Source organism: Ambystoma mexicanum, chromosome 6q, assembly GCF_040938575.1.
Source record: "Ambystoma mexicanum isolate Mex_15411 chromosome 6q, UKY_AmexF1_1, whole genome shotgun sequence".
NCBI classification, from domain to species: domain Eukaryota; kingdom Metazoa; phylum Chordata; class Amphibia; order Caudata; family Ambystomatidae; genus Ambystoma; species Ambystoma mexicanum.
The window spans coordinates 55,434,473-55,458,691 of NC_090937.1; positions in this window are offsets into that span (position 1 = coordinate 55,434,473).

Sequence of the window (24,219 nt, forward strand, 5' to 3'; positions counted from 1 at the left end):
ATGGTTGCATTTTAAGCATGGGAACTTGATGTATATCTGATAACAAAGTCAGATACCTGTATAAAATCCATGGAGAAGAATTATATATGTGCAGGCAAGCCATTTATACCTGATGCAGCAGGTGCTATTTGTGGGTTGAGATCAGACCATGGGGTGTCTAAGGGATGTGAGGTGATTATAAGTAATACGAAAGTTGAGTAGTTAGCCCTTGCTAGATTGATTAAACATAGGTGGTTAGTGAGTACTTCGATGACAAATTACACACTCACCTTAATCATGGTTCTTTTATTGTCAAAAAATTGCAGCGTAGCGTGATCTACATATGTGTTTTAATGATGATGGGGAGAGAGAAGGTCCGATTGGGAGAAACACATGTATTTTAGAGCATATGTGTTTGTTTTTTCCTGCAATGATTTCAGTGGTGTCCCAGCAGAAGATAAAGGAGGTGGTGTAGGAATGTAGACTCTGCATTTCATCATTTACATTTTAGCGAAGGTTTGAAGGTTTGAATTTTAACTAGGGCCAAGGGTGTGAGACAAATATATGTGATTCAAGGGTATGACTCAGGCTGAATTTAAATAGATGCCAATGCACAGAACACATTCTAGAAAATAATCACTTCGCTCCACAATGCTATTTTAATGGGTTGCACTAAAAAAATGAAACTAACATGAAACTAACATTCAAATGTACCCAAATCCATTTAAAATAGAACTCCCATAATAACATGTAGTGCAAATCAGTCCATGATAAACTGGACGCAGATTGATGGAAATGCATGATGCACTGGAAATGGAAAAGAAAAATGATTTAAACGTGCAGGCTTGAAGATGCACTGTGTTTTAAAGTGTGGAATGTGAGTTCCGTTCTGCTAAAGACATGGCATAGTCCTGGGGCAGGAAGCACCTGAGAGATGCAACATTTCCTCTTTAGCATTGCAGTTTGTATTTCGAGCAAAGGCATAAAGGAAATCACGTGCTATTTTAATGGGATGATTTGTCATGGGGAGGTGCTGTTGGGATGACATAGGGTTCGTGAAATGGTTTTGAGGCAGAGAGGGCTGGGTCATTCAACCACTCACTGGCAAGGGAAGAAGAAATACTGGGAGAGAGATAGCATCCTGGGCAGGCTGAGTCTAGTCTCCTGTGTTCTTGCAACCTGCCTATCTCCTGGGTTAGCATTCCTAAGAAGAGCTGCTGTCTCAACCAATCTTATCTGTGATTGACCCTTAGTGCAGCAAGCAGAACGCTGGGGAAAGATTTGGTGGGTTCTGCCAAGCTGAGACGGGGATATCGTCAGCTTAATATAGGTAATTCTGCTGTTAAGTGAGGGGCATGTTATACTTGATGTTTCAAACTATGTAGCATAATTTAAGTAATTCAGCTAATTTTGGGTGCTGCATTAATGATATGATATGATACGATAAGTTTTTTATAATGCTCTTAATACCCAAAGGGTTTCTAAGCGCGGACCCGGGGATTGAACCTCTGTTGCTCTTTGTCATCTTGCTTCCAAGGCGAGCATTTTGCCCTTGAGCTATCCTCCCGAGACTTTGTGTCGCGGGACAATCTAAATGTACATGTAAAACTGTGATTATATTTCTCCAGGTTTTGCTGCGATTCAGAGTGATTCAGACTCTGCTAGCCTTGTGGCGAAGTCAAGGTTGGCAACACGCAGAGCTCTGCACTTTATCGCAGATAAAATCTTGTTTATGTTTGAATTTACAACGTGGGCAAACCTGTCATTCTGTGTAACGTGCGTAGTTCTAGTTGCTGATACAAAATAATAATTCAAAAAAGTAATTTAGTCTCAGTGTATTTATTCCGCAACCAGTCTCTTTGAGTTGGCGTGCATAGAAATATACAATGTGCATTAAGAATAATATCAAAGCAAAGTAGTCACAGAACATTGTTTTACTTTGAGAGGCAGAATGAATGTTTTGCATTTCATTTGCATGTTTAATATATTTTTGAAACACAACCAGTAGGGCATAAAAGTGATATTGTAGATAAAATATCACAGGAGAACATGAGCTAATATCCTGACTGTAGTAAGTCCAGTATTTATTTACCATTAGTGACCCTGGTGAAATAATCATTAGGCAGTGTTCTGAAGTTAGTCTCACCACTATAAAAGTACCCCAATAGGTTTACCACAATATATTGTCTAGAAATACCAAAAAATACCATCATACCAAATACCACAAAATACCACAAGATACTAAATATAACAGTACCTACCTGTTAGAGCCCCCTTTTCTGCACTGGGGCAGTGTAGATGTACCACTAAACTATCAGGGGGAAGCCCCAAAGAATACCACCAAAGTGGTAGCTCTACCTTATTTACGGAAATAAGTATTACTTTAAACAAGGGGTAGTTAGCTATTATCAACATTCACTAAAACATTATACTAGTGCTGTTTGTTAATATGCATAATCACTTTTTAATCAATACATTCATATACAAAAATTCACATCAACATTTGATAAAAGTCATGATATAAAATCACTATCATAAAATAAAATCAATATATCTAAAACAAATATATCAACAGTGACAACAAATACATGGGGACCTTTGTCGATAGGTCATTTTTCAAGTAGATCCAAGTTGTCTACTAACACTTAAAGATTAATAACTATCTTAACTGTAGGTATATTTCTCAAGTTAATTGGAGTTAGGTCTTTTTGTCGTCTTGTTTATTTTACCCAAACATTACACTCAACATGTTTCAGTTCTCATCATTTAGTATCGGAACTTTCTTCAGGAGTATGTATCACTTTACAATTGTTACCGTTACATAATTCCGATTTTGATTTTGAGACAGCAATGTCTGGCTATCTATATTGTGGCTGTTGATAAAAGAGAGAAAAGAGAAAATAAGCAGTAACTGTTTCATTCGATGTCTAAGAATGATATTAATCTGTGGCTATACTAGGAATATTAGTTACCTGGTATAGTCCGTGGAGGGAGTTATAGAAGTATAGAGGTCCTGAATAAAGCAGGGATTCTGATCTAGGGTCGAAATTAGATATATGATGACCTAGCTTGACCCGTAAACAAAATTTACATCTAGTATCAGACACCTATAATTCCCAATCCTGAGTTCTCATTATTGAAAAATGCATTTCCGTGTTCAAGATTCCATATTAAAATCAAAAAGGTAATTAAGAATCTAATTATTACCTCTAGCGGTAAGAGTCAAATATTACTCACTTCTTCGGTTCTCCAAAGAAAGTCAATCTTTCTATCCTCAAACATGCTGTAATTCGATGTACAGCAAGAGGACTTCTCCTCTGTCTGGTAAGTCTATCGAATAGAAGAAGAAAAAGAGGCTTCTAGTAGTAGGAAAATGGTACTCTACTTGGAAATATTTCGTTTTAGTTTTTGTGCATCCCTTGGCGTCTGTCTATTGTATAGTTAGTTGTTAATCTTGCTTACCTTTATGACTCTACGAGGAGAGGGTCCTGGTATTATGTAGAGGAGACACTATCTTCTCTGTAACAGCATCGCTGTAGTATGGTGGACCAGGTTCTTAATAACTCCTAATTGGAGTCAGTCTCCTGTAACAGAGGTATAGATAATCTCAATCAAACTGCTACCTCAGAAAAAAGGAAAACATCTTGTCTAAATGATAGGGTCTTTCAGCTGTTTAATAAACTAACCACAGTATCTATGTTCTTACTTGTTATAATATGGAGTCCAGATTCCGATTCTCTCGCCCGCGAATATCCAGCTGGTGATAAATTACACCCTCACGGTAGGCGGCCGCCATCTTGAGATTCTAAATATATATATATATAAGGATCTAGTCCTTTCTTTGTTATTAGTTGTATATTTCTAGGTGCATCAGTGCCATCTTGAGTTACTCTGAAGACCGCCATGTCAGTGTAGATGTACACCAGGATGGGTCTGTTACCCTTGTATCTCCGAATGATGTAGGTGGCAGGGTCAGATGGAGTGCTGGTCTGGTATGCTGCCTGGCTACCAACCGATTGGGTGGATCCGAGGGTCTCCTCTGCCTCTTGTTCTGCAGATTGGTGGGAGGAGCATTTTTAGCCCCCCATCTCCAAGTCCAAGGGAGGACATTTTTTACCTCCGCCACCTTTGCAGCGACAGGTGTGTTTGATGTTCTTGTTTTTATTATTCTTATTTTCAGGTGGATTTGGGCCTCATAGATCTTGATGGCCTGTTCCATCACCCAAACCAGGGTCCTGCGCTCATGGAAATCCCTTACTAATTGGGACATTATGTATTTTGGGATTATGTGTTGATGAACTCCAAGCTATTGGTGATCACCCACCTAGAAGTCTATGCAAATGCTTGTTTCAGCTCCTGCACACCATGTTCCAGTTTCATGGTAATCATATTTTGGATTTGTGGTGTGAATACCCAGATATGTTTTTTATAACCAGATATATTTTTTTCAACTAAAAGATTTTATGCTGTGCTCATTCTAGTGAATGTGTTCATCATGCAGTATATTTAACATTTGAAGCACTGAACTACATAATGTTATGCCAAACATGTTTTATTCTAAATATTAAATTTTTGTGAAGGCACATAAAAAAGTGAGTTACGTATAAATAAATTAATAGATGAGTTGGGCACAGTGTTGTTAATTGATATGAATTGGTCGAGGTGAGCTGCTGTAGAGATACACTCTAAGTTAGTGTGGTGGCTGTTGCAAAGACAGGAATAAGAGGTTACATCCAATTCCATATCTATAGTTCTCTATTGCCAGCCAGAAGAACCCTTTGTACCCCCTACGAAATACTGTGCCGATTTCAGCTGAGACGGTTCATGGGTAAACATCCGCAGAGGCTGCTTACTGAAATAAATGGCAGTGTATCTCTGCAAAAGGTGCACTGTGCATCGGCAGATGTTACACATATTCATTATAAAGACAATACACACAACAAACTATTCCTTTAGTTTTCTGAAGAAGATGATCATTATTTCTATGCAATAGACACCACTTCAGCCCCACCATTTCAAGGTGTATTTCATTTATTTACTAGAATAGGTTACTGGTAAGCGTGCATACAGTACTGCCATTTTAGACCAAATGCAGATGTATTTGTGCGGTCTTGTGAGTTTTTTCCTCATAAGGCACCCTATTTCTAATCTGATTCTAGAATGGGACTCTTACAGTACCACAATGTTTGCACAGAATAATCTTTTCTTCTCAATGAATCTCCCCACTTCAGCTTCTTTAAAATTGCTGCTCTCCTCTGCTCTCCCCTGCTCCTCCTGTTTCCATCTGACACACTGACACGCTGATGGGAGCAAACCTTTTTTTTTTGCCCATCAAGGTTACAATTGAGGGTGCTTTGCAGTGCAGACCAATTACACTGCAATGCCTACCCTAGGAAGCGTGCATCTATGTATTCAAGGTGTACATGTGCCACAGCAATGTGGCAGTCCAGAAAGTAAGGAATTATGTCATTTGCATAATGCCATTGGCAATGCCAGAATGTGCTGTGCAGTGCTTAGAACTGAGAGAGCGATTGACTTTTGCACCATTTCTGTAGGTTCAAGCCTGGACACACACAGAACTTGTTTACTGTTGCAGGGAAAAGGCAGAGTAACCTGAGCAAAGGCTAACTGGTAAAGAAAACCTCAGGCAACCATGATCTTCCCATGATACCTCCCAGATCTACGGGGTCTGCACTCTTCTCTCCTGTGATGCTGTGTGCTCTCAGGGTCATTTCCCTTGTGCTCCCCTTTTCGCACCAGAGAGTACTCCTCCTCCTCATCTCTCCTTCTAGGGATGGTGGGGAATTCCCCCCACCTCCCCTAATGTGTGGAGGTTTTTAAGATTCTCTTTTGAGGCCTAAACTCTGGTTCTTTTATTTCTGTAAAGCTGACCAGATGCTCCCTTTGTCACTGCCTTTCTGCCATTCCAACTCCCTGATCTTTTCATCATAGGAACCCTCCAGGTCAGAGGTACTTGCCAGGGTATTTTTAAATTCGCAGAGACCACTGGTCTTGCCACCTTCCCTTCTACTTGGTAACTCTGAACACTCATCGATGTTGGATAAGGACTGGCCTTCAGGATCAGTTGGACTAGGCCTGGTTGAGTCTAGCTGCCTCATGTTTCCCTGTTCTTGGGAAGTGGTATGCTTTAAGTCAACTGCAGTCTGTACATACAAGGTGGTGCGTTGGCTTGAGGTCCCTGGTAATGAGGTCATCACTCTGTAATTGTAGGGCGTTTTCCCATACCCTGACTGGTCGGGGTGCCCCGAAGCCTGTTTGCATTTGGCTTTTCACTTTCCAAACTCTCACATTTGTTTTTTCTCAGTCCATATCTCTTGGTGGTATGCAGAGGACTGAGTTTTCAATTCTGACACCAGTGCTTGAGTGGCTTCTACCACTTTACTTTTTGCCATTAATCGGTCACTTAGTCCCTTGTTCTCTTCGCAATGAGATTCATTTTCCTTCTGTGAGGCTTGCATTGTCTGCGCATATTCAGATCATTTCTATTTCAGGAGACTAATCTCCTCCCCTTGCGCCATTTTGGCCTCAATCTTTGGCCTCAATCTCTTCTTGCCTCACACATTCCATTAATTGTGCATTTTATAGCCTACTGTCAGTCAGTTCCAGAGACGATTACTCATTTTCTCCATGTTTATCCTTAACTAACGCACTTCCTGAAACAGGGCATTATTCTTTTCACTTAATGTGTTATTGTCTTCTCTCAAATGCTCTCTCTGCTGTTTCAAGGTGTTCAGATCTTGGTGCATCTGATCAAATTCATCCTGGGAATCAACCCCCTTAATAAATAACTGCCTGTTTTCAGCTTTCAGTTGTTTTAACTGTGATTGAACTGTGAAAATGTTCTCTAAGTAGGCCCTATTGTAAACAACCTGCTCATTTAATTTGTGTTGACTTGCGCTCAGATTTTCACACATTCTTTATACACCCCTTGCAGTGCAGAAAATGGAATCTCTCGCTCTACATTTTCTCGCTGCTGTGTTTTCAACTCATCTATTTCCTAATATTAACTCTAAAATGTGGCTCCTTCGCTTCTAACAGTTTCAGCTCTTTCTGGGCTTGATTCAAAAGCTCAGCCTGGCTTTGCACAGAGGCCACACTGTTCTGGTGTCTTTCCTCCATGATCAGCAAATGGAAAAATATGTATGCTGTGAGCTGAGCCCTTTTAATTGGCTCATCTTTGCAGGTTTGTGTCATGTAAAAGTTTGTCAGGGCCAGATGTAACAGCCCATTATCCTGGCACATGTCCACATTTGCAGAGGTAACCTCCTGCATAATTCTGGGTTGCCACATTTCATGTTTGTGTTCTACCCATTCACCTTTAATAAACAATTTGGATAGGAGGTGCTTCCTGGCCATGGTGATTTCTACAGTGCTCATTCTGAAATGTATTCTGCACCTTATATACTCTCTATGCAAGGACAGAAATCTAAACCATGTTCCTGCTTAGTTTCCACTGACAATGACAACTCAATGGGCCTCATTACGACCCTTGCGGAAATGGAAAAATGATGGCGGAAATGCAATACCGCCATCGAACACCGCTCGTTGCGATCATGACCCGTCACCGTAAAGTACGATGCCATTAGCGACACCGCAGTGAACGGCAACGCTAACTGCACCAAGTACGCGCACGCGCGCCTTGCAAAACCGGAATCACCGCCATGGCGCAACGGTACGCGAATTCTGACCCTAGCGGACATGTACTGAACGCCATCAAGCACGTCGTAAAGTACCATTCCGCCATGGCGAGAAATACGGCAACGCGAACCAACCGTAAATGGCCCACTGAGTGCCTGTACTCCACTCCCTGGCCTCATTGCACAACTCCTGGCAGGCGCAATGTACTCACACTATGCAACCAGTGAAATCCACTATTCACCCATGCATGCCAACGTAGAAAAGCATGCAGGGGCTCAAAGCGCCCCGTGAGTGGGCATCCATGTACGGCATGTCACCATAGCCGTACTGACGCAGCACAGGCATGTGAAGGTACAACACATCAAAATGAAAATCAAGAACACATGACACAAAACAACAGTAGTCCCCCATCGCTTGCCACCAGCGCAAGGCAACATCCACAACAGCATCCTGAGGGGGATTGCACCAGCCCTGTACTCATGCCAGTAAACAAACCAACCATCAGCAGAAGCATGTACCACACAAGTCGGCAGAGTGACTGAGCAGCCAGGCTCATCCCAAGAGGGGCCGATGGGAGCTGCAGGGCACAGATGGCATCAATACAGAAGCTATTCCAATGGACATGACCCCAGTCCCCCTCCAACAAACGCACGCAAACACAGTCACCTGTGACCAGCCACATTCTGAACAACCCATCATTCCACCAATCGACCTGGCTGACAGGCACCAGTCGGCCAAAAGCCAATCCCCCGCCCCTGAACAGCACATCATGTAAACAGACACAATGGCAGCCTCTATCCGTGACCATACTGTGCTACGTAGGCAAACGCGGCCAGTACTGTACCACACAACTCAACTCAGAAGGCGGAACACAAAGCAGATCATCACGCAATACATACCGCCACAAAGCGAAAATTGCCACATCACCTGCAAAGAACAACGCAACACGACAAATATCGGAATACAATTTAAATGCACATCCAAATGACAAAGGCCCCACATCAATTTGCAAAATCCCACCAAAACAACCATCATCACCGAGGGCTGCATCTGCAATAATTGACCGGCTTCCACTTGTGTGACGCCCTGTACCATCATGGCACACAGGGCTTACATCAACGTTCCAAAAGGCAACATGGAAGCGGCAAGAACCGCAGGTCCGTCCCATGAGGCAGGCACTAGTCGAGCTGAAAGGCCGAAATGTTGCACCTAGCCACCAGTACAGCGTAAGGGCATGTGGCCCATTGGCGATCGTCCCATATGATCGAAATGGTGCTCCACTGATTCACCCGAAGCTGCAGGAGTCGAGAGTAAAAACCATCTGGAGGAGTGGCGTAGAGATGGCATCTGCAATAGGGCAGGAGATACCTGTCACCCAAAAGAAACACAAATCAACCGATTGCATTACGGGTCTCATGATGCATTACAATCTTCATTCAACACACCAAATCCACACCCATATGCATGCTAGCCCACTCCAAAGGAATATACACACCCCTAATCCAGTATCGAATCACAACGAAACCAATCGAGCTAAATACACCATTGGCAACGTCGGTTACTGTGCATGCGTCCGTCAAGATAGAACCCATGACATGGGATCAGTAACGTGCCTAGACACAAGTGTATGAAGGCGCGTCGAGACAGGGAGGATCCGACAAGGGCAGAGAGACGTATGTCCCACTATGGCAGCCTTGCATCACATAACGCAGGGGAAGGGGAGTGAACCAAAAAACCCATGTACATGGCAGACCCTAAACGGATTCATCAGTCCATGCATCCACACATCATTCCCTCATCCCGCAATGAAAACGCATGAATATTCACTCACATAATATGTGAAACTTCCATCGCGTCTGTGCGTAATGCAGTCCGCAAAAACCACTGTGCCCCTGGCCGGATCTGTAGTGTTGTGAAGCAAGATGGATTTGGGAACGTCCTGCCTCATCGTCCACTACGCTATTGCGCATCCCCTTCAATTCATATCATTCATTGCCTGCTCGTTATGGGCCATGTCCCAAGGACATTCTACAATAGAACGTTACATTTCCAGCCAGACCTGTGGGCGTATCCTCGCCGCTACTTCAAAACCCAAAATGCTGGCCTTCGAATTCCTCACTTGCAACATTACGTCGAAAAGGCTTCTGTGAACGCTTGCATTCACAATTACATCAATGTAGTGCGGCTGTGTGTCATGATGCTAACTGGCTGCAATCACAAATGGCACGCCACGCCCGTCGGTGAAGTACGTTACTGTGCTGCATGAGGGTCGGCCATCGATCGAGCCCTACATACCACTGACTCTTCACAGGTATGGAAGCGGCTGCAATCATAGCATGTGTAACAATGGGAGCATAGCATGAAAATCAGTCAAAGTACATCACACTGCCATCGGGATTTGATACATGATTCCAATCCCAAGATGCCATGCGGCCAAATGCAGCCTTACGTGCGGGCCGTGCTCGACCAGAAGGGATTGCATCTGCCACAGATTCATTCAATCAGCACAGGTGGAGGCCATACAGGCCGACAGCACATATATTGCAGACCCAAACCCCTCCCACAACCACTCCCACTCCAAAATGCTACCGGCAGGACTAGCGATGTTGGGCCTGGGGTACCAGATAGCACTGCAAGTGCTACAACTACAAGAAGACGACGAACAACAACAGGTACAACAACCGGGCGCACAGGGGAGACGGAGGAGGAGGAGGAGGAGGAGGGCAAGGCAGGGTCAGCAAGGCCCACAAGCACTGCCACTACCACCACGCAGGCGGCCCGCAATCCCACGCCTCCGAGCCGATCCGTTCAACCTCACTGCTGAGCAGATCCACACCCTCTACCGTTTGGACCGGGACACCATAATCGCCATTGTGGACATGACACATGCTGACCTCGTGAGCATGATAGATAGCCCAACCGCCATCCCACCCCTACTGATGGTGGTGTCTGCACTCCACTTCCTGGCCACAGGCACCTACCAGCACACAGTGGGACAGTTGCATGGCATTTCACAGCCACTGTTCTCACGGACACTCTTCCAAGTGCACGATGCCCTCCTGAAGCACGCCGACGACCACATCACACTACCACGCACGTACCAGGAGATTACCAACGCTAAAGTGGGATTCCATGCACTTGGCGGCATCCCGGGTTGCATTGGTGCCATCGACTGCACCCATGTTGAATTGGTTGTCCCACATGCCATGGAGGTCCAGTACCGCAACCGGAAACAATTTCATTCAATCAATGTGCAAATGGTGTGTGACTCCAACAAGATATTTACGCATTGTTGTGCCAGATTTCCAGGATCTACCCATGATTCTATGGTCCTGAGGAACACAAGAATACCACGCTACATGGAGCGACACGCAGGGCACAGATCCTGGCTACTCGGTGAGTCTCATTCCATGCATGACATCGTGGCCCATTTGATGCGTCAATGACCTTGCAGGGGGGGGGGGGGCTACTTAGCACTATCATTCCACTGACACCCTTCATTCGTCTCATACAGGTGATGCCGGGTATCCACTGAAGAGATGGCTCCTTACACCAATCCGGAACCCACAGAACGAGCATGAGGAGGACTACAACCATGCCCACTCACGTACCCGTGTGGTCATTGAACAGGCATTCGGCCTACTGAAGGCTCGTTTCCGCAGCCTCAGCAGGTCTGGCGGGGCACTCATATACAGCCATGAGAAGGTTTCTAAGATGGTCATGGCATGTGTCATGCTGCACAACATGTGCATACGTAGGAATGTGCCCATGCCCCCTGACGCTGTACTGCATGCACCTGAAGATGATGATGATGATGAGGGTGGGGATGTGGAGGCACCTCAAGGAGTCCATGAGGCACAGGATGCACGTGCAATCCGACAGAGCATCATAGATGCATGCTTCTAGCAACCACGCATGGTGCCTATTACACGGAAAGGGGACCTGTGGCACTGTGTGTGTGTAGTACAGGCACATTGTGGACTGTACGCCTATGAAGGCCTCGTACGCAAATATCAATGTCCACACATGTCATTGGATGATAATGAGGTGCTGTATTGTTGATGTGATTTGATTTATACACCCTATGGACCCGCCACCCAGTGAAGCCCAACACACCCCCTCCACCCTACTACCTCCCCCCCCAACACCAGTGTCCAAATATGCATGCTGTCCGTGGGTAGACGCTATTGCAAGCCCCCTCTACGGGTATCAGGGGCACCCCTGCCCGTGGAGCGCAGGTTCCTGCCAGATCTGCGTTGGGGGCTGCCCTGGACGGAACTTGCCACGGATGAGGTCTCTGCCTGCTCGCGTCCATGCATGTCTCTGAGGGTTTGTGAGAGCTCCGAGAGCACACGGCGCACAGCAGCAAGTTCAGCACAGACGTCTTTGGACGTCGCATGCAGTTCCCCCCTCAGGCTCTCGGTGCTTTTCTCCATTTGTGCTCTCAGGCTCTCGGTGCTTCTCTCCATTTCTCCCCTGAGGCTCTCACTACTTTTCTCTATTTGTGCCCTGAGTGTCTCGGTGGATGTTTCCATGGCTGCCCTGGAACCCCCGCATTCATTTGCATGGTCCTTGAGTAGCGTGGACGCTTCCTGCTGTTGCTCGATCAGCAGGTCGAGGGACTGTTGCCTCTGCTGGGCCATGGACATTTGCGGTGGTGTGACAGGGGGGCTGCTCAACACATGTTGCCTTGGCACAGGACTTGTGGGGGTTGGCCAGTCGTCGTCTTCAGGGTGCCCCTGCGTGGTTTCGTCATGGTGTAGGGGATGGAACATGCAGGGGGATTGGGAAAGGTCATGGATGGTACCTACGTCGCCAGCACTGTTTTCCGTGTCGGAGCATGCTGGCATGACAGCTGTGTCACCTATGGTGCTGCTACCACCAGAGGCAGTGCCATCAGATACGTTCTTTGGGGGGACCTGTGGTGCTGGGGTTGTGGACTTGCTGGCTGCTGGGGTGCCTGTTGCAGTCCCCTCCAGTGTGCTGCCACTTGATTCCTGCTGCTGCCGTGTCTTGATCCTTGCACCTGAGGTGGAGGCTCTTGGGACGTTGGTCCTGGCCCTCTTTGCAGGCGTGCTGGTAGGGGTGTCCTGCAGCTCGTCGTTGGTATCGGACCCTGTGGTGGAGTAAAGAGGGGCGAGCGTTAGTTATGGGTCTGTCGGATTTGGAATGGCAACGTATCAAATGCATTGGGGTGGTACATGAGGCTGATTTGGGACTGGGCCTTGGAGGTGGTCTCATTTTCGTGTGGATTGAGGATGCATTCATTTGGCTGCCTGCAGTTAGGGGGTGCATGCTGCACATGTAGGGGTTGTTTATGGCTTCTTGATTGATTTGTTTGTTCATTCTGACTTTTAGAGGGCGCTGTCAGGGCTAAGTATGTATTGCACTATGGGGTCACATGGTACTGCACATGTTCGTGGTTTGTGGATTTCGCATTGTTACTCTTGGCCAACCTACCTGATTCTCCGGATGTCGGCACTCCTTTCTCCATCCCTCCGACTCCCTCTATGCTCTCCATTCCTATGGTGGAGGCGCAGATTTCCTCCCAGGGGGTCAACTTGATGGGCGACTCTGAACCCCCCCCGGTAGCTGTGGCGATGTTCCTGTTCGCAGAAAGTATGCTGCGTACGCGGATCCGCAGGTCGTCCCACCGCTTGCGACATTGCTGTGGCGTGCGGGGTGTTGTCCCCACCGCACTTACGCGCTGTGCCACCAGGACCCATATGGCCTTCTTGTTGGCAAGGGCCGTCCTGGTCATTTGACTGGAGAAGACGACGGCGGAATTTTCCTGTAGGGTCTCGGTGAGCACGGTCAGTTCCTCTCGGGAGAAGTGTACCTGCCGCTTGCGGTCACACGCTTTCTTGGCTACCTTTCCCATATTTATTTTTTTAACTGGGGTTGCTAACGGGTTGGGATGTGTGTCAGGGTCGGATTTTTTATGGTTGTGTTGGGATTCGGATTTTATAGTTGTGCGGCGTGCTGTTTCCCGTTCCGGCCACATGCTTTTACTTCCGTTTCCGTATATTTACGGTGGCCGTAATTTGCGGTGCACGCTCGTTACGGTGGCCGCTCATTACGGTGACCGCTAAGATGGGTGGCGGTATTGCACCTGGTGCAGCGTACGGCGGCGGTAAGGGCCGTTTTGGGGTCATTTCCGCCATCGCAGCCTTTCGGATTCCGCCATGGCGTAATGCTCGTGCCCGATGGGTCGTGATTGGCCGCACTTTGCTCCTTCGTGCTATGGCGGAAACGCTATTTACGCTGTTGCGGTCCGGTCAGTCAATTTCCGCAAGGGTCGTAATGAGGGCCAATATCTTCAATGTTTTATCTATAAACCGCCTTGGAACCCAGGGTACCAGTCTGAATGGCAACTTTCCATCCACTTCAATGCAATAACACCCAAATGAATAATCTGCTGCTACTGCATTCTCACAAGTGAAGACTCTCACTAATCCCAGCCACAAGCCCCCAGCTTTGTCACAATTTATTAGGCGGCCACTCTCAACTCAGGGAGCCCCCCCCAACAAGGGGCGTGCACCCAGGGTGCTTATACAGATTCAACTTTAGTGAGGCCTCCAATCTATCTCGCACCACCCCAGCAAATTCCCTCTGTACCACCAATGAGCTAGGAACCAGGCTGATGTATAGCAAGAATATAGATTTATTTAAGGTTTGACAAAGAACCATAAAAAAAACCCAATACATCAGCCACCAATGCCACTGCACAACACAATATTATAATTTCAAATTACTTGACCAAATTGGCTGACTTGTATTTCTAATGAACTTACAGATACTACAACAACAGGTAAAATTAGAGACTTTACATCAAAAGACACGCAGAGGATTTCTTGCACATTAACACTTATGAAATTTTAAACAACCCCCAGTGATTGCTTGGGGTTATCTCAATGCTTTTCTCTCCCAGCAACCCCCACCCTCAGGCATCAATTATATATGACCCCTTAATTTGAAGGCAAGGTACAGGGAGTGGGAATACAGTAACAAAATCATTTGGGCTTTTTATTGGAAAGTCAGGATTTGAAAAATAGACACAATGAAAACATAGTTCTGGGCTTTTTATTTGAAAGGCATGGTTTGAAAAATAGACACAATGAAAAACAAATCTTGTTGGAGTTTTTATTTGCATAAAATGCAGGGTCTTGGGAAAATCATTTTTGGGATGCAAGTAAATAAACAGGAAATTTCACTTTGCACACTCTACATTCACTTGAATGGCAGCGTTTTAGGGTTACTTATTTTGGGATTATGTACACCACCCTTCTTTACGGAAGACATGGGTTTCAGAAAGTTAAAGTCACCCAAGTACTTTATTGTATGCACCGACTCTAACAAACTGGGCATGAACTGTGTTAGTTTCAAACTCTAACAACACTAATCCTGTGATTTTATGTATGGGAATTAAATGTGCTAAGGGTCTACACAGTTTCCCACCTCCCTGCAATGTAATGGACAGGACTAAGGCAGGCAGTCCCTAACACAATTAAATTTACATCAGTAGTGAGATGTTCAATAGTAGAATTAATTTGAGTTAGATTTAATAAAATGCGCCCAGGGTCTCCCCAGTACCAACCCCCTACTCGCTATGCGAGATGGAGATTAAGGCTGCCAGTTTTCCCCCACAATTTTCTTGGCATTTGGATTAATCTACTTACATGGGAGGCCTTGGTTATGGGGCATCCAAGGAAACAGCAGGGCTCCTCTGAGAACAGCAAAGATCTGGTGAAAGGCTTTGGTCAAGTGTAGTCCACAGCACCCAGACTTTCTCTGGCTCCTCAAATAGCAGGCCCAGCTAGCTTCTAAATTTCCCAGTCTCAGTCTCACAATGTGTAAGGCCTTGGTAGCTCCCTGTCTCTTTGCTAGTTGTTCCTTGAAAGAGTTCAGAAGTAGACTACCTCCAGCAATAGAGTGTGGGAAAGCCAAGGGAAAAATCAAAAGTCCAAAGAAAGATCCCAAGAGACAAAAAGTCCCTCTCAGATTGAAAACCGATCTCTTAGAGGGCTGATGACACTCCATTACTTTCATAATACCACTCTACGGACTGGCCGGCTGTCTCCCTCCGGCTCCCACAATACACCCACTGCCTGTTGATTGGACAAGGAGTTCGGAGGTGTGAATGATGGGGGCTGAGGGAGGAGAAAGATTCACCATCCAAAAATGACAAGTGAATTTAACTTCTTCAGTGTCCTTTAAAATCTCACAACATGTCAGCTAACCTAATTTTTCAGGTAACTGCAGGCACACACATATATATATATATATATAATATATATATATATATATATATATATATATATATATATATATATATATATATATATATATATATATATATTTGAGTTCAATCGGAAAATACTAATCATATCTCGCCAAGTCCTTCCTCGGAGGAGATACTGTTTTTATCGATTTACTCCTGAACAGAAATAGTCAAAAATCAAACCCCTCCCTGATTCAAACCTGAATCTTGAAACACTTGTGTATAGGCACGTTATAAATGCCATATCATATAATATCATATCATATCATAAAACTTACTTCCTTAACCTTACTTCCTTAACCTATCATCATACCAACTTTCCATTCCTACAGAATTATGAGAAGGCCGGAATCATAATTGTCTTCATAACTCAAATAGTATACATCACACAGGATTCATATTTGCATGATACCGACAGGCTTCTTATCCCCTTTAATATGAGTCTGGGATGAGCTCCTTGGGACACACAATTCTCTTTTTATTCAGGAAAAAGGAGTCCAATGTTAATCAATGGAAGTGCTTCACATATGCCCCTCAGTTTCACATAGCCAATACCTTTTCCTAAGTTTCATTTCTCCATTGTCACCTGACACCAACATCTGCTTATCAGCAATCTGTTTCATACACAATGTTTGTTCATCCGTTAGTGGCTCTGAAACCATTTCTTGAGGTCGAGTCAGTCCTGTAAAGGTAATTTCTGATGCCCACTAATGCACAGTTAATGGGGAGACCTGAACTTAAAGATCATTGCTGCTGGCTGTGTTATCTACAACTCCCACAATTTAGATCTTTTTCTAACTGAACCAGGCCTACTTTTCCTGCGGGCTCAGCCCAGGTCTTGAGTTCAAATTGTCAAAGGCACAGGCCTTTCAGTTCAGTGGGGAAAACACCAGCTGCATCTATACTTCATAAAATAAAGCTTTAAATCGACAAGATGTGCTTACATGTAATATTTTAGCATTAAATCAGGGCATGTTGTTTAAACTACAATCTTTCTTGACATACGGTTTGGACAGATACAAGTTCCCTTTAGGCATTATTCACACATAGGCCACAGTTACATAGAAAATCCAACAAGTGGACCTTTCCATTTGAATGTCAGTTTATTTGTGAAAAGTGTCTTTCTCTGAAATATGTCACTTGGCTTCACTTTTTAAATGTATGGCACAATTCACATGCCTATCATTTCAATGTATATTTTCCCATGTGTACTGCTGCAGTTTTGAATCTGTCAAAGGGTGCCTTTTCCCAGTTTACATGAAGTCAGCATCTACAACACCACATGTTATTTCTTATTCATTGGGCATATCCATCAGTTTTAAGCTCTCAGGTAGATTCCCTTTCACTTGCACACTGGTCCATTTTAGTGGAGTTGACTAGGCCCATTTCTTGACATTTTACTAGGCCTTATGTCAAAAATCACTGTTTTGTACTGGCTTTTATATTTCAATGGAACTCCACATTAGCTAGCTTCACTCTCACAATAAATGCCTAGCGCGGCCTATCCATCTCTGTCACACTGGAGCTGTATTTTCACTCCACAGGATGAAGGCATCAAGAGTATGTCAAAACAGGCTCTCGAAGGAAGAGTAAGTATAGGTGGGTATGAGGGAATAAGGGACCCACTCAGGGAAGATAAGAAAAACCTCATCACCTGCACGGCTAGGGTGAAGCTTGGAGATGATCTTATAGCCATCAGAGAGAAGGGAGTCAAAAGACTTAGTTGGCCTTGAACCACACCTTGGTAAAAGCAAGAATATCGATGTAAAAGTCTTCAAGAAGGAGGCAGACGTTGGCAGAGTGTTTGATGGGCAAAAGAGCATTGCGAGTGGCTAGAGGCAAGCGATCTCCACATTTTAAGGTTTTCTGAGGAGTACATGGACGTGGTACACCAGTCGGAGGCGGGGCACAGAAAGGGTGGACGAAGGAGTAGCAGGAGTAGGGAAGAAGGTAAGGAGGGACGCAGGCACCAGTCAAAGAGGTGGAGGGTTGTGGACCCTGAACCAAGATAGTGCCAGTGTCATAGACATTAATGATGCACCTGGATGATGTGCCAAGAGGACTTCCCATTTGTTGCCACCATTAATGAGTGAGGATCTAAGGGGAGAGAGAGTAGCGATGAGATGAGGAGTCCATAGATGTGGAGAGGGGACCGAGAGGAGGATATCAGTAAAGATCTGTCGGAGGGTTGCACTGACATAGGTGTCAGCAATAGGTAGGCCAGGGTTAGTGGGCAGGATATCTTTTTCATGCTTTTTATGCAGATTTTGTGAGAGAGGGACGGTAGATGATAGTAAAGCAGTTAGAAAAGATGAGGAAGATGGTGAGTGCCATAGTGATAGGGCACAAGAGAAAAAAGAGAAGGGCTGTACCGCACAATACAAGCACAACTCACCAGGTGGCCTAGTAGCCAATGGAAGCAAGAAACAGTGCACTGGGATCTAGGCACCTACATTTGTCACTTTTTTCATCAACACAAACTTAACATAACCTCTCTAATTTATGTCTCATATCAAAAAGAGCATATTTAACTTTAATTGGGGAAGACTTTCTTCCCTTTTCATCATAAATTGTGAGGTTTCCTGCTCTAGTCAGTTAATTACTTGACAAAGCCTATACTGTGGCTGCCAGAAGGAGGCGTAGAAGCAGTGTCGCTCCCATGGAAAAGAAACACTTCTAACCCTAGTAAAACAAAGCTTTCTGCTCTCCACGCTATGGTCAATCCTTGCCCAATTTCATGCTGATCTAATATGCTTCTAAAAGAACAACACAACAACACAACCAGATTCATATTATGTGTTCTGTTACATTCATGTTTTAAAAGGTGGAAGGAAGTAATGAAGGAGTCCTTCGGCCTTGTTCAATATTATGCCCCAAGTGTGGCTCATATGAAAGAGGAAAGACAAAATTATTCCTATCTACAAGTCGACTGAGGCTCAAATCTCCTGATTGCAGACAAAGTGTGTCTTACATACGAACAATTCTAATCTCTACACCTGCCACAGCGCTCCACAATCTACACAAGAAAATAGACCCAGATTTATTTCACTTGTTTTTATCAGATCCAATCAATAAATATGGATTGGAGCAATACAGAGGTCATTGCTTTTTCTTTAACATTATGGTAGTTACATTTCTCAAATTAAACAGTAAGGAGTAAATATGTCCTACCTGCAGCCAATTCCAGGTTAAACTAGCTTACTTCAAGGTAAACCCATCATTTCTGTAACATTGTTCCTCATATAATATTTAATAGACTTCCCAGCTACTGTACTGGAAAGCGAAATTTGTAAATATCAATGGTTTTTGAATGGCAAAACGGCCATCTCACCGACATATTTAATGACTTATTTGGATCCAATTTATCTCGAGTGTATGCCTGACACAGACTTCCGAGGTGTCCCTTGGAGGCGCCTCATCATTCAGCGGCAGTAAGATCACCTTCACCTGCATACCGTGGCCACAAACACACATGGACGCATTGAGAGTTGGTGTAAAGTGCAATGTAGACACACACTCTAGATCGTAGGCATTCAGGCTCCTGGTCTCCGTAACCAACCAATGTTATTTTGTTACTCTATACAAGCAGACACTATGGAGTGCATTTGATTTGTTTTATTCACTTGTCATTTTTATTTATTCTCTGAATATCAAAAAACTTAAGTGCCTTATTCAGTAAATGTTTTTTTTCAACTAAAGGATTTTCAGGGTAATTCATAGAATTTCGCACAAAAGTGGTGCACGCGGCTGGCACACAGTGTGCGCGTGCGAATCTCTGCGCCAGCCGCGTGCGATAAAATCAATTTTCCGCGCACAGCGTATTCATGGATTTTAGCCTCCAAAACAAGCCGTGGCACAGAGTGGCGCAGCGACCTTGCAGCAGCGCCAGTTACGCCCCCAAGAACGCCCTCGCGCAAGGAAAAGCCATCAAAATTCCCAATTCAGCGCAAAGGGCTGCGCTAACCCTGGACCAGTTTACAGGGCTGCCAAACAGAAAACGCCAAGCGGGAACATGTATTACTGGGGTGCGCGTGAAGTTTCACATGCGATTTCAGCAGGGTACGTGTATTACGGGGTTCACGGGAACTTTCACACGCGAAAGGGCCTGTGCGAGTGGGGTACGTGTATTACAGGGGTGCGTGGGAAGTTTCACACGCGATTGGCCTGGGTACGTGTATTTCAGGGGTACGCGGGAACTTTCACACACGATTGGCCTGGGTACATGTATTTCAGGGGTGCGCGGGAAGTTTCACATGCGATTGGCCTTGGTACCTGTATTTCAGGGGTGTGCGGGAAGTTTCACACGCGATTGGCCTGGGTATGTGTATTTCAGGGGTGCACGGGAAGTTTCACACGCGATTGGACTTGGTACGTGTATTTCAGGGGTGCGCGGGAAGTTTCACACGCGATTGGCCTGGGTACGTGTATTTTGGGGGTGCGCGGGAAGTTTCACACGCGATTGGGCTTGGTAGTGTATTTCAGGGGTGCATGGGAAGTTTCACACGTGATTGGGCTGGGTACGTGTATTTCAGGGGTTCCGCATGAAGTTTCACACGTGATTGGCCTGGGTACGTGTATTTCAGGGGTGCGCGGGAAGTTTCACACGCGATTGGACTTGGTACGTGTATTTCAGGGGTGCGTGGGAAGTTTCACACGCGATTGGCCTGGGTACGTGTATTTCAGGGGTGCGCGGGAAGTTTCACACGCGATTGGACTTGGTACGTGTATTTCAGGGGTGCGCAGGAAGTTTCACACGCGATTGGCCTGGGTACGTGTATTTCGGGGGTGTGCGGGAAATTTCACACGCGATTGGGCTTGGTAGTGTATTTCGGGGTGCGCGGGAAGTTTCACACGCGATTGTGCTGGGTAGGTGTATTTCAGGGGTGCGCGGGAAGTTTCACACGCGATTGGCCTGGGTACGTGTATTTCGGGGGGCGCGGGGAGTCCTACACATGAATTGACAGTGTGGGTCCTCCCAGGTGTCCCCTCTACCCCCTCCACGGCTCCTGAAGGCAGCCCACACCACAGGGGACTACCCTGCACCCCTGGTCATGTCCCGCAGGCAACCCATCCACCATGGGCATGCCCCCAAGCCAAGCCACATGTCACGTTGCAATATGATCACCAACTCATGTCTCCCAGCACCCCCACCCCCTAGCAATGAGGGGCACCTGCCAGCAGGCCCCCACTCATGTCCCCCAGCACCCCTACCCCCCAGTAGTCAGGGGCACCTGCTAGCAGGCCCCCACACATGTCCCCCAGCACCCCCACCCACCAGCAGTCAGGGGCACCTGCCAGCATGCCCCCACACATGTCCCCCTGCACCCCCACACCCCAGCAGTGTGATGCACCTGCCAGCAGGCCCCCACTCATGTCCCACTCATGTCCCCTTGCACCCCCACCCCCCAGCAGTGTGGGGCACCTGCCAGCAGGCCCCCACTCATGTCCCCTTGCACCCCCACCCCACAGCAGTGTGGGGCACCTGGCAGCAGGCCCCCACTCATGTCCCACTCATGCCCCCTTGCACCCCCACCCCCCAGCAGTGTGGGGCACCTGCCAGCAGGCCCCCACTCATGTCCCACTCATGTCCCCTTGCACCCCCACACCCCAGTAGTGCGGGGCACCTGCCAGCAGGCCCCCACTCAGGTCCCCCACAACATGTCATCACGATCCACAATCATGGGCCTAATGGCCACCCAAATCCCACCCCACGCCACCCCAGTCGAAACACACAACCAAGTATTACATACACCCCACATTGAAATCCCCAACACATGAAACATCCCAAATGGCAAGTATGCACATCAATACATGTCCATCACACACGCACAATGGGTGCAAGTGAATGAGAAAACATGCATCATGACATGCAGGAAACCAAGGAAAACATACCACACAATGAAGTATCAAATAAAAATGTATTAGACACAAAAGCAAGGGAATGAAATGAAATCACACAATAATGTACATAATAAATAAAAAGCTGCATGTCCAAAATATGAAAAAGAAGATGTGTAAAACCAGAATAAAAATCAATCCAAAAGCAAATGGGTCCAAAGAGTCTGTCCGTCAAATCAAATCCAAAGTGAAAAAATAGAAAAATCCATTGATCCATGGTTAAAAAAAAGGCAAATGAAGTGAAATCCATTGTGGAACTATATACAAAGTACAAATCCAGGGTCCATGAGCCCAACCATTGAAAGGAAACCTACAAAAACCCTACATAATGAACAACTATATACAAAAAGGTGGGGCATTGTCCAAGCGCCCCAAATGAAAAGAAAAACAAACTATTACTATTTACAATGGCAGTGGGCTAGTCCAACGGCTCACTTTCTGATTTCCCGGGCCAGGGCATCATCGAACTCCTGCTCGATGTTCCAGAGGCGGTCCTCTTCCATGGCCCCGAGGGTTCGCAGGGACGATGACAACTGGACCTCCAGGTCCCTGCGAATGGCCTCGAGGCACTCGGCCCGCCTCAGGGCCCTATGCATGGAGTTCTCCACCCTGACCATCGTGAGCCATGCCTCTTCTGCCCGCTGCCGCTCCGCATCTATAGCATGGCCCAACCGCTGCCACACGGAAGACACTTCCCGTCGTGGGTCCTCTTGCCGATGCCTGCCCCTCCGATGTCGATGGCCCTGAGCCATCATGGCTCCCACCTTGTTGCTGCTGCTGCTGTGCCTCTGCCTGTGCCCTGGCTCCTGCTGCCTGCACATCCTCCTCCGGCTGGGGTGCAGTTGTTGAAGTGGCCACCTCTGCTGGACGTCCGACTCCCGACTGTGGCAGGGATGTGTCCTCCACCAGCCTGGCCGCAGGGCCAGAGGCAGCTCCACAGGGCACCCAGGTGACACATGGGTGGGAAGATGGCACGGAGGATGACTGGCGCATAGGGGGTTCAGTTGAGGAGGGGGTCGGAACAAGGTTAAGAAAACGGAGGAATCTGGCCCTGGTGAGCTGTCCCAGTGGGTCAACGCGGTCAACGAGCCATGCGAGAAGACGTGCAGTCTCCTCATGAAAAGACTGCAGGTCAGCTCGCAAGGCACGTTGACGCAATGCCACCCCACCCAGGACAGGCTCAACCCGGTGCCGGATAGCCACATCCGCAGGGAGAGGAAGGCCAGTTGGTGTAAGCCGATCCCCTCCCTGAGAATGGGTCTGGACGTGACATCCCTGCTGGTGCGGGATGATGCAGTGACAGGATCGGGGACAGGATTACACACAGGCACCTCCGCGGCAGCCTGTGCTGCCTCCTGTCCTTGCCCCTGCACTGCACCACTAGCACCAGTGGAATCCCCACCTCCAGACCCCGTCTCTGTCCCTTGCATGGCCTCCTCCTCCACCAAACCCCCACCAACCTGGATGACTCCATGCCATCTTCCTCCGTCGGACCCTGTGGGGTCTCAGCTGCCCCTTATGCTGCCGAGGAGTCCAACTCCGACCTCGCCTCTTGGACCTACCCTCGGCAGCTACGGCCTGGGATGCAGCACCGGACTCCTCACTCCCCGACGAGATCACAACCTGGGAGGGGAGCCGAGCCATGCGTCTCCAGCTGGCGGTGCGATCCCTGCCGCTGGGCTCCACAGCACCCTCTCCGCCCTCTTCCTCAGTTGATGCTGCAGACAGGGAGAGATAGGAGACAGGAATCAGGGCACTGTACAATGGACTAATACACACATGACAGTTCCACATGAGTGGCAGTGTCAAACCTCAGACATGGCATCACAATCCCCAACACACATGTCATTTGAAATCACACACATGAGCTATTCCACAGCCATATCACAACGGCCAGCACCATCCATACAAATACAACAGCATGAGCAGCCAAAGATGAGCCAGACATCACATGAAACACAGGGAGTTTACTAGACATGCACACACGCCACCACACTTACATGCATGTATACACCTCCACCAACTGTCACAGTGATGAGATCGGCATCCATGTCACATCTGGCAATCAGCCTTCTACATATCAGTGTCACATTCATCCATGTTGCATCACTGTTGCACCCATGTCAAATACACACACATGCACATGTACACGGTGCAGATACATGCAGCTGGAACCAACATCCATGTGTGACACCACTTCCATGCCAATTTACATACACAGTCATTCAAACATGTGTGCTCACACATATGCATTTGGCCTGCATGCTTACCCACACATACACCATCCATGTTTCTCACACATGAGAGGACTCACATGTGTTAGCCTCACGGCCCTATACATACACATCCATACATGGCCCTACAAAACCACATGTGCAACCTGCACACTACTGGCACACCAC